The 14,121-nt window shown below is 43.0% G+C and overlaps 1 long non-coding RNA gene across 5 annotated transcripts in view; it reads right to left on the bottom strand.

Annotated features, from left to right (window-relative positions):
• Positions 1-1,601: 1,601 nt before the first annotated feature.
• Positions 1,602-14,121, bottom strand: part of LOC114284473 (uncharacterized) — a 36,384-nt gene continuing 23,864 nt past the window's right edge. The window contains exons 5-7 of one of the 5 annotated variants that reach the window (XR_014356138.1): positions 2,924-2,989; positions 2,689-2,832; positions 1,602-1,856 (exon numbers count right to left, since the gene is read on the bottom strand). This is a non-coding gene — a long non-coding RNA (uncharacterized LOC114284473). Of the gene's footprint in view, positions 1,857-1,951; positions 2,052-2,564; positions 2,833-2,923; positions 2,990-3,084; positions 3,280-14,121 lie in introns of those variants that run through there. The other 4 variants (XR_014356139.1, XR_014356136.1, XR_014356135.1 and 1 more) reach the window with 4 other exon arrangements.

The following is a 14,121-nucleotide window of genomic DNA, read 5'->3' as shown; positions in this document are numbered from 1 at the left end:
TTTTAGAACATAAATCTTACACTTTGGATCATTTACCATGTGTATTATCAAGAAATCAAGACAAAATGACATACCTGAATCCATTGATGAACGGTTAAACGGAAGCGTCTGATTGTTAATAAAATCTTAATATTGACTTTGTTAGAGCCTTCTAATCCTTTTCCTTTGGTGCCTTATGTTTCTCCTTCAGAGGATTTAGAAAAACAAAACAGTATTCTTATTTTTCCACCTTGGGAAGGAATAGGGACCATAACCTTTTAAAGGTTGTAATTGGTTTTCATAACTGAAAGGTAATGAAAACCAATAAATTAACCATTATTGGTTTTAAAACTGAAAGGTAATGAAAACCAACTTTAACCAATATGTTTTAATTTCTATTTCTGCCCCTCATAGAAATAGAAATTATACAACTAGTATCTACACATTAGGTCCATAACACATATACCCTTAAGCCTATTAACTAAATTGAATCACTTAAATTGTAGGCTTCTTATAAATGATAACACCACATTTAATTATGTGGTCCCATTGAGACATTATCTAACACTCTAACAACAAATTTATTATATTATTGAACATATCACCATGTCTTTATCAAGGTAATTGGCATTGTTTTGAACATTTTTATATTTAATGATTTGATATCCCACTTGTTTAAACTACATTATGATGGTCTAAAGTGAAGAGCACTTGTCTTTATCAATGTAATTGGTTTTGTTCTTCCATTTAGGCCTAATGTTGTCATTAATGCGAGATTTCATTCATTCTCCTGAGATATAGTGGTTGCTTTCCAACAAATCATATGGTACTCTCCTATGATGCCCATGTCCTTAATATCTAAACCCATCATTAAGGGATTTTTTAATATCTAAAAAAATTTCCTTGTGCCTTACTATATATAGTTGAAGACACCTATCCATTGCAAAATAAAAAAATGACTCTGTTACTACTTCTGCATATTTGAAAGGACTAATTATTTCAAGAAATGCTACAAGAAGTTATTTCAATTGCTATGGTTTTTACTTCTCTCCTTGTGCGGTTAAACGAAAGCAGTTGGGTCTACAAATCAAGAAGAAAAAAAAAAAAAAAAAGGTAAAATTCACTTTATACTTTTGTGATTTTGTCTATCACTTTCACTGCTACAAAATCATAAATAGGTTACAAATTTTAAATGTAATATATGTTATTTAATCACATATTTTTTTATTTTGTCAAAGTATAATCTTTGAGGGTGTGATTGTTAAAGGTCATTTTTTATCATACTTTTTTACCATCATTTACCGTCATTAAAAGATTATTGTATCACATGTTTTGACTGTGATAATAACCATTTACATCACAGATTTTAAATGTGATTAAAAACCAATAAAACCTGAGATTAAACTTAAATAATCCATAATTAATAAAGAGATAAGATCACAATTATATGCATTTCTCATCATAGTTAGTGCGTGTGATAAAAAGCCTCAGACCACAAAATATTACTATCAATAACAACATATAAACCATGATTAAAATATAATCAATAATATTTGTACACATTTGAATAATGTATAATACACCTATTATTAACTATTCTTTGAATCACAACATTGACCACATACAAATGGTTAATAACCTCATATATTTTGTAAATGAAAGTCGAATGTTGAAAATATATATATACACACACAAAGAAAGTGTCTAAATAAAAGGTTTTTTTTTTTTTTTTAACCGTGATTACACAATAAAAATCTCATTACAAAGAATGAAAAAACTTATGGAAAACTAAGTGTGCTTCCATATTAGTACGCCTTCTTTGACTACATTTTGGGTCTCTCCAAATAATTTTTGACTTGAATCTAACAAGCTCCACACTGCAAAGAAAAAAAAATGAATAAGAAAAATTACAATCTTCCGAGGTTTGACCATATTCCACAAAAACCAATTAAAAAGTCAGTACGAAAATTACAATCTTCCAAGGCTGACCATATTATACAAAAAAAACCGATCACAATTACGCCGGACATGATAGTCCTTCAAGAAAAAGGTCAAAGTGCCCAAAGATTTCCCTATACAATTTAAAAGAATGAAAAGGGCAAATGTATCAGTGAAGAGTATCAATCTTTAAAAAAGGATAATTGAACTGAAAAAAAGATTTGATATTCCTTCACTACAACATATAAGAATTTTAGATAATAAATATTTTAGTCTTTAAAATTAAAAATTTTGTTGCAAAAGACATTTAAGGACCAATTTTCATCATCATGAGGATAGTTGCTAAAATGTCATCCCAAAAAGTCAAAAATAAGACTTTTAGTGACAAAATTTTGAAAATGTCACTAATAAATAGACTTTTAGGGACAAAATAATTTGGTCTCAAAATGATTTATTTTTTAAGACAAAAAATTTGGTCCCAAAAAGATAATAATTCATCACTAATGTCCGATTTTTGTTGCTAAAAATATAATAACAACACTTTTCGCAACAAAATTATTTAGTCCATAAAAAATAATTTTGTCTCTGAATTTTAGTTTCTAAAATCTTAATTTTTTGTAGTGCTTTTTTGTCTAAAAGGCTAATTCTAGACCAAGCTCAGCAAGCATGATAAATATTAGATAGGCAGACAATTAAAAAGCAAATGTTCAACTAATTAATTTAGTAGCAATTGATGAAAAATGAAGAAAATACATCATGTAAATCACCCACAAATCTAGGGAATTGTAAAATTTTCAGTGGATTGCCTTTGTAGCTTCACCCTTTAAGCCAATGTAATGTATGTGAGTCGCATCACCACCAAAATTTTCAAGAAAATGCAAGGTCAGATTTCCCCAACCTTGGAATCTAGAATATCTAAATGAATATATAGATACCCGTCAAAAATAATTAGATAATGCAGCAAAAATCATGTGACAAAGAAATGTTCCTTAACTTTAAAAGTTACCTTCACGATATGGAGCCCATTCAAGCTGGCGCAAATGATGTGGAGCATCAAGTGGGGCAAAAGTCTCTGCAAAAGTTTAGGATGCGAGCAACTTGTAAGTTTTCATGAACTAACAAGAAATAAAAGAAAAGGAATACTGATCAAATCCAAGCAAGATAGACATTAAGTTCGCTCCACAAAACGGAAGCTGTTATGCTTTGGAAATAGACTTTTTCTCTAATAATGTGGTGTCTCGAGATATTGCAAGATCCTTATAAGAAAAGTTGCGCCACTTTCAATATCATCTGAATATTGTCATACACTGTGGTAACACTTGAATCATTCACTGAACTACTATTGTTGTCAAATACCACCACCTGTTTATATAGGAATAGTTAGAATCCCCCTTTTTTGATGAACACAATAGCTAATGTTAACAGCTAAATATCAAGAACCCCAGCTCCTCTTTTCAACAATAAAACAAACAAATTCAATAAATTCCATTACTCTAATTTAGGGTCAAACTAATGAATTCTATAATCAAGTCATATTTCATTCTCAATGAATAATACTGAATACATCTGTCATACTTATACACAATGAACCTAACCAATTCTATAACTAATCTAACAAACTCTTGTAACTAACTCTAACAGATACAAGAAAATATCCTAGCTGATGACTTAGCTAAGTTGAGCTGTGGACTACAGGCTGAGCTGCTTTTGCAACAGATATTTGAACTGTAGGTGGAGCTGCTATGTCTGCAGTCTAAGCTGCTGCTACTGGCTGAGCTATGATCCTCAACATTTCTCCACATGCTGATGGAAGGAGGAACATACATCAGTTTGTCTTTAAGATAGGAAAACCGAGAGACAGACAAAGGCTTGGTGAAAATGTCAGCCAACTGATCAATGATGGGAACATAGTGTAAGACAAGTTGTTTAGCAAGCACTCGATCTCGAACAAAATGGCAATCAACCTCTATGGCCCCGTTTGTTTTGGGTTATAGCAAGGGGATTAGGATTACTAGTACCTTGGGATTAGTATATGGGGTGTTTGTTTTGAGAGATAGCCTTGGGACTATTAATACCTTGGGACTAACTAATACCTTGGTATTACTAATACCTTGTTTGTTTTGAGAGATATGGAGGGTATTACTAATACCTTTGTAGACACCCCATTTTTGACCGACCTTAAGACTCAGACGTCACCGATTAAGCGCTTGGTGATGTTGCATAATGTGCTTGTTCAGAAGTTTTAGAGTCGCGGCTGTGAGCCCTGCCTCCGGACTTCCAAACCCTTTTCTGTGCCTTGTCTCGGTTTGCGAGCCAGACTCGGTTTTCTCCGTTTCTTTTCCTGAGGGGAGGGAGAGGTCCCGTAGACCATCTCTCAATGTCCGTAGGCTAAATTTGGTGGCCGTAGGCCATTTTGCCCATTTCGGAGTCCGGTTCCCGGTTTTCGGAGCCGTCAGGCCGTGTGCCTCGGTTCGGGACCACCTAACCATCTCCGTTTGCTTTGATTTTTGGCATACATCCTATTTCATCCATTTTGAGGGACACTGAGGGCTGAGAAACCCACTTCGAGGTCAAATACAATTTTCGGTGCTTAACATCCCATTTCCGGGACCTCGAAATGCGTGTTTTGGCCCCGGAACATTCGTTTTGCAATGGTTTTCGTCCATTTTTGGCAGGTACCTCTGTTTCACCACAGGGAAGGTCACTGAAGGGTGGGAGGCCAGCAATTGTTGCAGCAACCAGTTATCTCTCCTCCGGAGCCTCCCGGCGCCCGTTTTTCCAACTTCCGGGCTAATGTTGAATACCTTAGAGCCAGCGTTGCCAACTTTCAACCACATATCTGTGATCTACACATCTGAGAGGCCCCTAAAAGTTCATGGCCGGCCATTAAGGTCACCTGACCCTTTTGACCCCTTTCTTCCGGGCTAATGTTGAACCCCTTGGACCCTTTTTCTGGAACTTTCAACCACATATCTGTGATCTACACATCTGAGAGGCCCCTAAAAGTTCATGGCCGGCCATTAAGGTCACTTGACCCTTTTGAACCCCTCTTTCCGAGCCACTGTTGAACCCCTTGGGCCCACTTTCTTGGAATTTCAATTACATGGTTGTGTTGTACACACAAAGGCCTACCTCCCCAATACCTGGCCGGCCAGAAAAGATGGTTGACCCTTTTGACCCCTAGCCGGCCGGCTAGGGGGTGTGGCCGGCCGGCCACCTCCGGCCAAAGTGAGCGGCCGGCCGTGCTCTCCTCACTGTGCCCCTTCCAGCTGTGAGGCAATATCCCCCAGATATTTTCTGTATCCGGGGGATATTTTGGGAGAGAGTTTTCCTCTCCATTTGACCCCCCTTTTACACCCCCTTTCTTGACCTTATAACCAGCTGAGGACCTTCTTCTAGGGGGTTAGAAAATTTGATCTTAAGAACTCCATAGCCAACTCCATCTTCATCTTCTTCAATTCTTCAAAAACCCTAAGTCCATTAACCTCCATTCCTTCTATACCACCAAACTCTACCACCACTATCTCATTTCCAGCAGCTAGGAAGGGTTCTTGAAGGCCAAAGGAGCAGCAAATCCATCCAAGAAGCAACCAAAGTCTAGATCTTCAAGGGTAAGTTCCACTTTGATCCTTTTGACCCTTTCCTTTGATCTATTTCTAAGCCTCATTTCTTTTTGGTTTCAAGCTTCGGTCCTAACTGAAAAGGACCATATTTTGAGCTCATCATCACTTCTCATTAAGGGCTCAACCTTGTTTGAGCTCTCCATAATATACTTGCTTCATTGACCATGTTGTATGTCATGATTTTGTATGCCTTTTTTTGACCTATGAGCAATTTATTTTCGAGCATGTTGTAAACTGATATGAGGCATATTTTGAGCCCCTCTTCAACATTGGAGAAGGGCTCAACATTGTTTGGTGTTTCCATATGTCACTTGTAGTTATATCCCCTATTTAGCCCCATTTTTGCATAAATTAATAGCTCTCTTTGCTTCTGTTTTTGGACCTTGGTCCGAACTGAAAGAGGTCTTATTTTGGCCTATACTTCATGTTTCATTCACACTTTTTTTCTGTTTGGTGATTAGTTTATACACTTCATGTTTTAGCACCTTTTGAGCCTTATTTTGCATCATATTTTTAGCGTACTTGTATACTGATTTTGAGGCTGCCATATACTGTAAATGTTCATATTTTTGGTCCATCTTCAGTGTTGTAGAAGGAAATTTTTCAGTTTGAGTTTTGCTTACACCACTTGCTTCTTTACCCCTCTTTTGGCCCCCATTCTTGCATGCTATGCTTCCCTTACCTATGCTTGCTGTTTGGCCATGTTCATAACTGCGAAAGTGCATCTTTTGGGACTGTCTAGCTTCTGTCTTTGCATTGCATGTCCATGTTGTGCATATTTAGTATGGCTATAGGCCATTTCGGATGCCTAATGTTGCATTTCGGGTCATTTCCTTACATTTCATGTCATTTCACTTCATTTCGGGACTGTTTTCCCCCATATTTTGTTGCTGAAATTCCATTAGCATGCTTACATATCATTTTCCATGTCATTTGCATTGCGTATGCATTGCCTCGGTTTGCGTGCCCGCGTGCACGCATTTCGAGGCACTTCATTTTCTGCCATCGGCATCCGATGTGAGTGTGGCTGAGGCTCACTTGTGTTGGTATAAGCCCATTTGTCATTTTCCATGTCATTTGCATTGCGTATGCATTGCCTCGGTTTGCGTGCCCGCGTGCACGCATTTCGAGGCACTTCATTTTCTGCCATCGGCATCCGATGTGAGTGTGGCTGAGGCTCACTTGTGTTGGTATAAGCCCATTTGTCATTTTCCATGTCATTTGCATTGCGTATGCATTGCCTCGGTTTGCGTGCCCGTGTGCACGCATTTCGAGGCACTTCATTTTCTGCCATCGGCATCCGATGTGAGTGTGGCTGAGGCTCACTTGTGTTGGTATAAGCCCATTTGTCATTTTCCATGTCATTTGCATTGCGTATGCATTGCCTCGGTTTGCGTGCCCGCGTGCACGCATTTCGAGGCACTTCATTTTCTGCCATCGGCATCCGATGTGAGTGTGGCTGAGGCTCACTTGTGTTGGTATAAGCCCATTTGTCATTTTCCATGTCATTTGCATTGCGTATGCATTGCCTCGATTTGCGTGCCTGTGTGCACGTACTTCGAGGCATCTCATTTTCATTGCATTTATCATCGCCTCGATTTGCGTGCCCGTGTGCACGTACTTCGAGGCATCTCATTTTCATTGCATTTATCATCGCCTCGATTTGCGTACCCGTGTGCACGTACTTCGAGGCATCTCCTTTTCATTGCATTTATCATCGCCTCGATTTGCGTGCCCGTGTGCACGTACTTCGAGGCATCTCATTTTCATTGCATTTATCATCGCCTCGATTTGCGTGCCCGTGTGCACGTACTTCGAGGCATCTCGTTTTCATTGCATTTATCATCGCCTCGATTTGCGTGCCCGTATGCACGTACTTCGAGGCATCTCATTTTCATTGTATCTGCCATCGCCTCGGTTTGCGTGCCCGTGTGCATGCATTTCGAGGCACCTCATTTTTAGCACTGTGTATGTTAGGATCACATCTTAGTTACATTTCATGCATATCATGCATATTGCATCGTGTCCGGGATAGGAGTTAGTCCGGGCACGGGAATCGAGGTACATTTCGTACTCCGAGTGACGGAATGTGTCTCAATTCCCCAGTCACCGACACTCCGGATTATCCATGATGGAGTTAGGTTTTAGCTGTAGTTTCATGTGCATTCATCCTATATTGAGTGGTGCATTTCGATTCCTCGGCCATCATGCCTCGGTATGTGTGATTGGTGGCACGAGGATCGAGACATGCATATATTTGTGCAAATACATTGCTATGCCCCTTTCCTGCTCTCTGTTGCAGCAAAACCAGGAATCAGTAACTTTTCGGGACTTGGCGCGCATTTCAAGAACGGGTGTAAACAGAGGCTAATTGGGGCATTCCGGTGGATTTCCGCGCAAGACAATCCGGACATGCATCATCCATCAGAAGCAAGGCAGTCCCTGGCTTGCACGCCAGTTTATTTGCTTTCTAGTTAATTCATTAATTAGAATTCTGTAATATTCTTTTATTCGGGACTGTAATATTCGGACTGTATATTTATTCGGACCCTCCGAGCGAGGGCACAACTGTAATAAGTGTGGGTGAGTGTGATGTATGTCTTCCAACCCCACGTCTTTCTCCCTTTTATTTATCCGCTTTTGATGGTTAGATTAGGGCATATTTTAATTAGCATACAGTATGACAGCATGTTTACATCATTCATCTATATTGCATGCATCGGGCTCGGCGCATCATACTAACTGCATTGTACTTTCAATACCAAGTTGAATACATGTTAGTTGTAGCATTTCATATGCCATCTTAGAATAGCCGAGCCTACTATAGTTGCATTTTGCATGTGTTGCATTAGGCATTTTTGTATACTTAGGATCATGCATGATTTCTAATGTAGTTTCTGTTTTTGGCTTGGAGTACTCGGTAAGCTTTATGCTTTAGCATCCTTGCATGCGTGTGAGTGTCGCCATGAATAGCATGCTCACCATGAGGCTATGTGCTTATCTGATATAACTGCCTGAATGCCTGTGGGTGAAGGTTGGGTTATCTGAATTGGAATAAATCATCAAATGTTTCAAGCCTACCTGCGGGTAGCAAATCGTTTTCAAAAACAAACAAGAAGTGTTTTATTCCAATCCAGGCGACCTGGTCTATATTTATATGCTGTGCGCATCACATAGTAACCTAGGCTAATAAACCGGAATAAGAATTCACAATGTTTTCAAAAATTGATATCATGATTAGTAGAGGCCGGTCTATGACCGGGCGAGCGGGGGTGCTCACGAAGTGACCTTCCCCAATCGTACCCAAGTTCCCGAGCCGAGGCAACTTTGGTAATGACGGACACGTGGCCTTTTGGCACCGAGTCAGGGTTTCCTAAATTTCCCAAATTAAAATATTTAGGTGGCGACTCTGTATCTGGCAAAGCAGTCCATGTTTGGCACTTCTTTCAAAAAACTGTTTTCTCAAAACGATTTGCCGGATTTGGACTCTTTGGTTCAGACTTAGAACCGTGACTGACAAAAGTCGAGTCCGAGCTGTAGCGAGGTCCCCCGCGGGCTTGTTACAGTTTCTGGCGACTCTGCTGGGGATTTAGAGAACTTGACTCGAACTCATGATATCTGTTTTGACTACACTTGTGTGTTTCTTTGCATTGCATTTGCATTGGTGCGCCTAGGACACCGTGTTTTCCATCTGCTATTCCTGAACGGTTTGCCGGAGGCTTGTCTTGTCAAGGCATGACCATAAGGCTGACCGGTTGTGGGCTCTGCCAGTATGGGAACACAAACCCCGGTTTTACCGGGGCACCCTCTTTGACCATTCGACCTAGTGCATATTCGGATCCATAGTGACCATTCCAAATTAGGACAGGTTGCTTACCCGTTTATAGGTTGTTTTGAAAACGCTATGTGCATAGTGAAACCTTAGCTCCTGACAAAATAGGACAGGGAAACCTTACCCCAACATAGGGGTGTTTTGGCTCTCACTTATCTGTTATGTGCTTTAGAGTGCGTCTCTATAGGAGTGCATGTATCGGTATATGAGTTTGGGCATCAGGCCTGCGAGCTTCAGTTCAAGTATCGGCAGTATCAGGCCTGCGGGCATCAGATCAGTATATGAGTTTGAGTATCGAGCCTGCGGGCATCAGTTCAGTATTGACAGTATCAGGCCTACGGGCATCAGTTCAGCATTGTCAACATCAGGCCTGCGGGCATCAGTTTTCTATTACGGGTATCAGGCCTGCGGGCGTCAGCCAGTATTTGAGGAATATTTATCTACGGATATCAGATTCTGTTTTAGGGAACAATGATACAGGGATGATAATCAGTGTTTGAGGACAGTGTATACTTCAGCTTATTGACTGTGTGTTGATTATGCCCGACTATGTGTCTTGCATTTTATTTTAAGCTGTTATGCTGCCCGTTTATCTGTTTATTTATTTCTTTTTCGCTTTATTTATCTTTTGCTAGGTCAGTTTTAGCACGATTGCTTCCGACCCAACAGGCATTCCCCAAGCACCTTGGACGCGCGGTCGTCGGCTCCACCGATCTGAGGATCTAATCGACGGACAGCCAGTGTTCCATTCTTTACCCCCTGTTACAAGAAGGAAACAAAGGAAGCGCAGTACATCTGAATTGAGAGCACCAGAACAGTGGTATCCCCCACCAGTGGACAGTTGGACTGAGATCCCCCTTGAGACAAATCTGTCAGTAGTTCAGACAAACCAAGACAGTATGACGGCACCAACAGGAATTGAGGAGATGATGCGCCAAATGCAAGAAACTATGCAGGCCATGCAGCAAGATGCCGTTCGCCGGGATGAACTTGCTAAGCAACAGTCTGAAATTATGACCCATCAGGCTGAGCTGATTACCAGACTGCAACAGCAGAATGAGGCATCTGCTTCGCAACAAGTCCCTCCCCCGGCAAGGGCCCCATTACCCGAGAAGGCTCCTGTTATTCAAGACGTCCCTCCCAACACCCCGAATACTGTACCGGCTGTCCAAATTTTGCAAGAGGACACAAGTCTTCCAACGGGGCCTGTCCCGCCCCCAATTCCACCACAACTGTCCAAGGCTCATACATCCAATCACCCGGACTCTCCATCCGAGGACGAGGTTGATCCAACGGCTCTGAAATTGAGCAAATTGGAGAAACTCTTTAAGAAATCCCAAGGGGCTAAGGCTATGCCGGATATCGGAGATGGATATACCGAGGAGGCCGTGACGCTCCCCGATAGATTCAAAATGCCACAAATAGACCGTTTTGACGGGACTGGTGACCCCATGGTTCATATCCGACTGTTTGCGGATGTCTTGCGGCCAATGGGCCTCACACGACAACAGAAGCTCTCATTATTCGGCCGAACCCTGTCGGGTGTGGCCTCCCATTGGTACGCAAGATTATCGGATGAGGTAAAGAAGAACTGGGATGAGATGGCCGAGGCCTTTGTCACACAATATTCCTATAATACTCAGATCGAGATCACAACTCGTGATCTTGAAACGACGAGGCAAGAGCCTAAGGAATCTTTCTCAGACTTTGTGATCCGATGGAGGGCGAAGGCGTCGACGATGACTCTAAGACCCACAGACAGAGATCAAATCCGGATGATTGTGCGCAATCTCCACCCGAAGCTGATGCAAAGAATGATTGTGGTCCCCTTCCCTACTTTCGCAGATTTACATGATATGGGGGTGCAAATAGAAGATGCTATGAGGCAAGGACTGCTTGACCAGGACAGAGGACAACTGAGGAGGACCTTCAATCGCAACAATAACGCAGGCCCGAGCGGCGCTGCAAATACGAGAGCCTCGGAAGTTGGTATGGTCACCACCACTCCCCCTCCCCCTCCAAGACCCACGACTGCCACACCATTCTCCGGCGCGTCCGGAAGCAACTCACAAAACAGCCGATTCCAACCCCGAGGCCAAAGAACCTTTACTCCACTATATATGCCTCTGACCAAAGTTCTAGGAATACTGATCAGAAAGAACCATTTGAAACCCCTGGAACCCAAGCCATTACCAAATCCACTCCCTCCCTCCTTTGACTCATCGAAATACTGCGCTTATCACCAACAACACGGTCACGACACCGACCGTTGTTTCAGATTACGTCATGAGGTCCAAGATCTTATTGACAAACAGGTGATCGCACCTCCCGACCAACCCAATGTTACGACCAACCCTCTCCCATCACATAACCAAGCTCCTCCTCCCAAAAGAATTAACTTTATCCAGACTGGGGTCGCATCTTACGATCCTAGCATCTACATTACTCCCACCCACCTACCCAAGCCAGAGGTGCTCCTCCCCGATTACACTGACTTCTTGTGCATGGTGGACACCTCCAAAACCCAACCAGAACCGATGGTGGTGACCGTTGAAGGCAGGGCAGGGCAGATTTTGGGAGAGACCGAGTTTGTTGAATCTGGGACTGGGCAGAGTTTCGCTGAGAGAGCTTATGATCCGAGCAGGCACATCCTATCAACGAGCCGAAGTGGGCTAATTGTAGAATTTCCCGAGACAGGAGAATTGTGCATGATCCGAGAGGATGGATCTAGGCTATGGGCAGATGAGCCGACAACCATAGAAGAGGACTTTGCTAACTTGCAATTTCGCGATGATCAGGAGTTGGAGGACGCGTCCATTAACTGGAATGATTATGAGGGATCAGAGGAGGCCACTGGATGGCTTGAAGATCAACCGGATGCAGTGGGGGAAGCCCAACCAGAACAGAGCCCGGCAGGGGCAGAAACATCATTTGTGGCCGGAACGGCCGAAAATCAAGTTGTACCGCCGGAGAGCGCCGGTGTTAAGAATTCCGCTCAGGACATGGGCATTACGGATGTGGGAACCATTGAACAAACAGCTGTACTGACACAGTTGGAACAGGGAAAGTTTGAGGAAACTGAGAGAGCCAGAAAGGCGAAGGGCCCTGAGGGGACCGGAAGTGCTGTGTGCACAAAGACAGACAACGCTGCGAGCATTTGGACAGAGAGCACTGAAAGTGCGAGTAGACTGGAGCCGGACAGATGTCTGTTGGCTGCCAGCGGAATGTGGTGGGAAGATGACGATTTATGTCTTGCCCACACCGATGAAGACTGGGGAAATGGCCAACCAGATGATACTTGGTATCTTGATGAAGTGGACCATATGACAAGAAGTGGGCGGTACTTCAAGCCCCCACACTTAGACCAACCCGAAGCATCCGGGAAAGACAGAGAAGTAGAGAGACAGAAGGAGAAGCAGATTGAAGACGAGGCTGTGTTGAAACAATTAAAGAAAATACAAGCAGACATCTCCATCTGGGGACTGCTAATGGCATCACGAGTGTACAGGGAAGCTGTCCTATCTGCCATGGACAAGTCGAAACTTTCTATAGACACCACGCCTGAACAGCTGGTTGGGCTGGTTTTTCCGGGAGGAGGTTCCCCGGCATTAACTTTTTCAGACAAGGAGCTACCGCCTGAGGGCGCAAATCATAACAAGCCTCTCTACATCTCTGTGGAATGTAGAGATAAGTGGATACCGGTGGTACTTGTTGATACCGGGTCTGCGATTAATGTCTGCCCAACCAGAACGGCATATGCAATCGGGTTGAAGCCTGTAGATTTCGTCCCAACCACCCAAGTGATCAGGGCATATGACAATACCAGCAGAGAGGTGATGGGGACTGTTAAAATTCAAACTAAGGTTGGTCCAGGACAACACAGTATCGAATTTCATATTTTGGACGTTCCCGCAACCTTTAACTTACTTTTGGGGCGACCGTGGTTGCACCAGGTCAAAGCAGTCTCTTCCACCCTTCATCAAATGCTGAAATACCCTCACGGGAAAGGGGTAGCAATCATTTTTGGAAATTCATCAATCCATCCGCCGCCGGAAGTGTCTACACCCGTCTTAGAAATCGAGCACGGCACGGAGGATGTGTTTTTGTCGGGGTTCACTTTGGCCGAGGCTCAAGTGGTGCAGAATGTCATGGCTGCAAATGAGGGCATGTATGTCAGTGCACAATCTATCTACCTCATGAACAAGCTAAAACATACCCCTGGAATGGGATTAGGGAGAAGTGGCCGAAAAGGCGTCTCAGTGTTGGCCGAAGTGCCGCACAATCCTCACGCCTTTGGACTGGGTTATCTGCCCACCAAGGAGGATTGGGTGAGGAAAGGAAAAGAAATGGCCGGAAGGGCCAGGGCAAAGAAGGCCGGGAAGCCATTTGATTTAATACACAGGCCCATCTGGGGTACCCTAAACGGACGTTTCGTCCGGGAGGGGGAAGATTTTCCATTCTGCGGCTTCCCGGAGCCATGGCTAAACGCGAAGGGGGAGCGCGTGCCTGGTTTTGAAATCTTCTTCGACATACAACTATCTGGGGATGACGTTGCCGAAGCGTAGACAGACCCACCAACTGAGACTGAGCAGTGTGAAGCAGTGGATCCTGAGAGTACAGAGATGGAAATGGGGGTAGCACTGGCGAGTCTACTATCAGATCCTCCGATCGGCCAAGAGTGCTTGGGGGATAACTCTTCGGTTTCTGTGATTGGAGATGAAATAGCTGCGGGCTTTCCAGCGTCGATCT

Source organism: Camellia sinensis, chromosome 15 (assembly GCF_055761805.1).
Source record: "Camellia sinensis isolate YWXY chromosome 15, ASM5576180v1, whole genome shotgun sequence".
Classification (NCBI taxonomy): Eukaryota; Viridiplantae; Streptophyta; class Magnoliopsida; order Ericales; family Theaceae; genus Camellia; species Camellia sinensis.
Note: the sequence above shows the minus strand (reverse complement) of the source record. Positions and strands in the feature narration are given on the sequence as shown.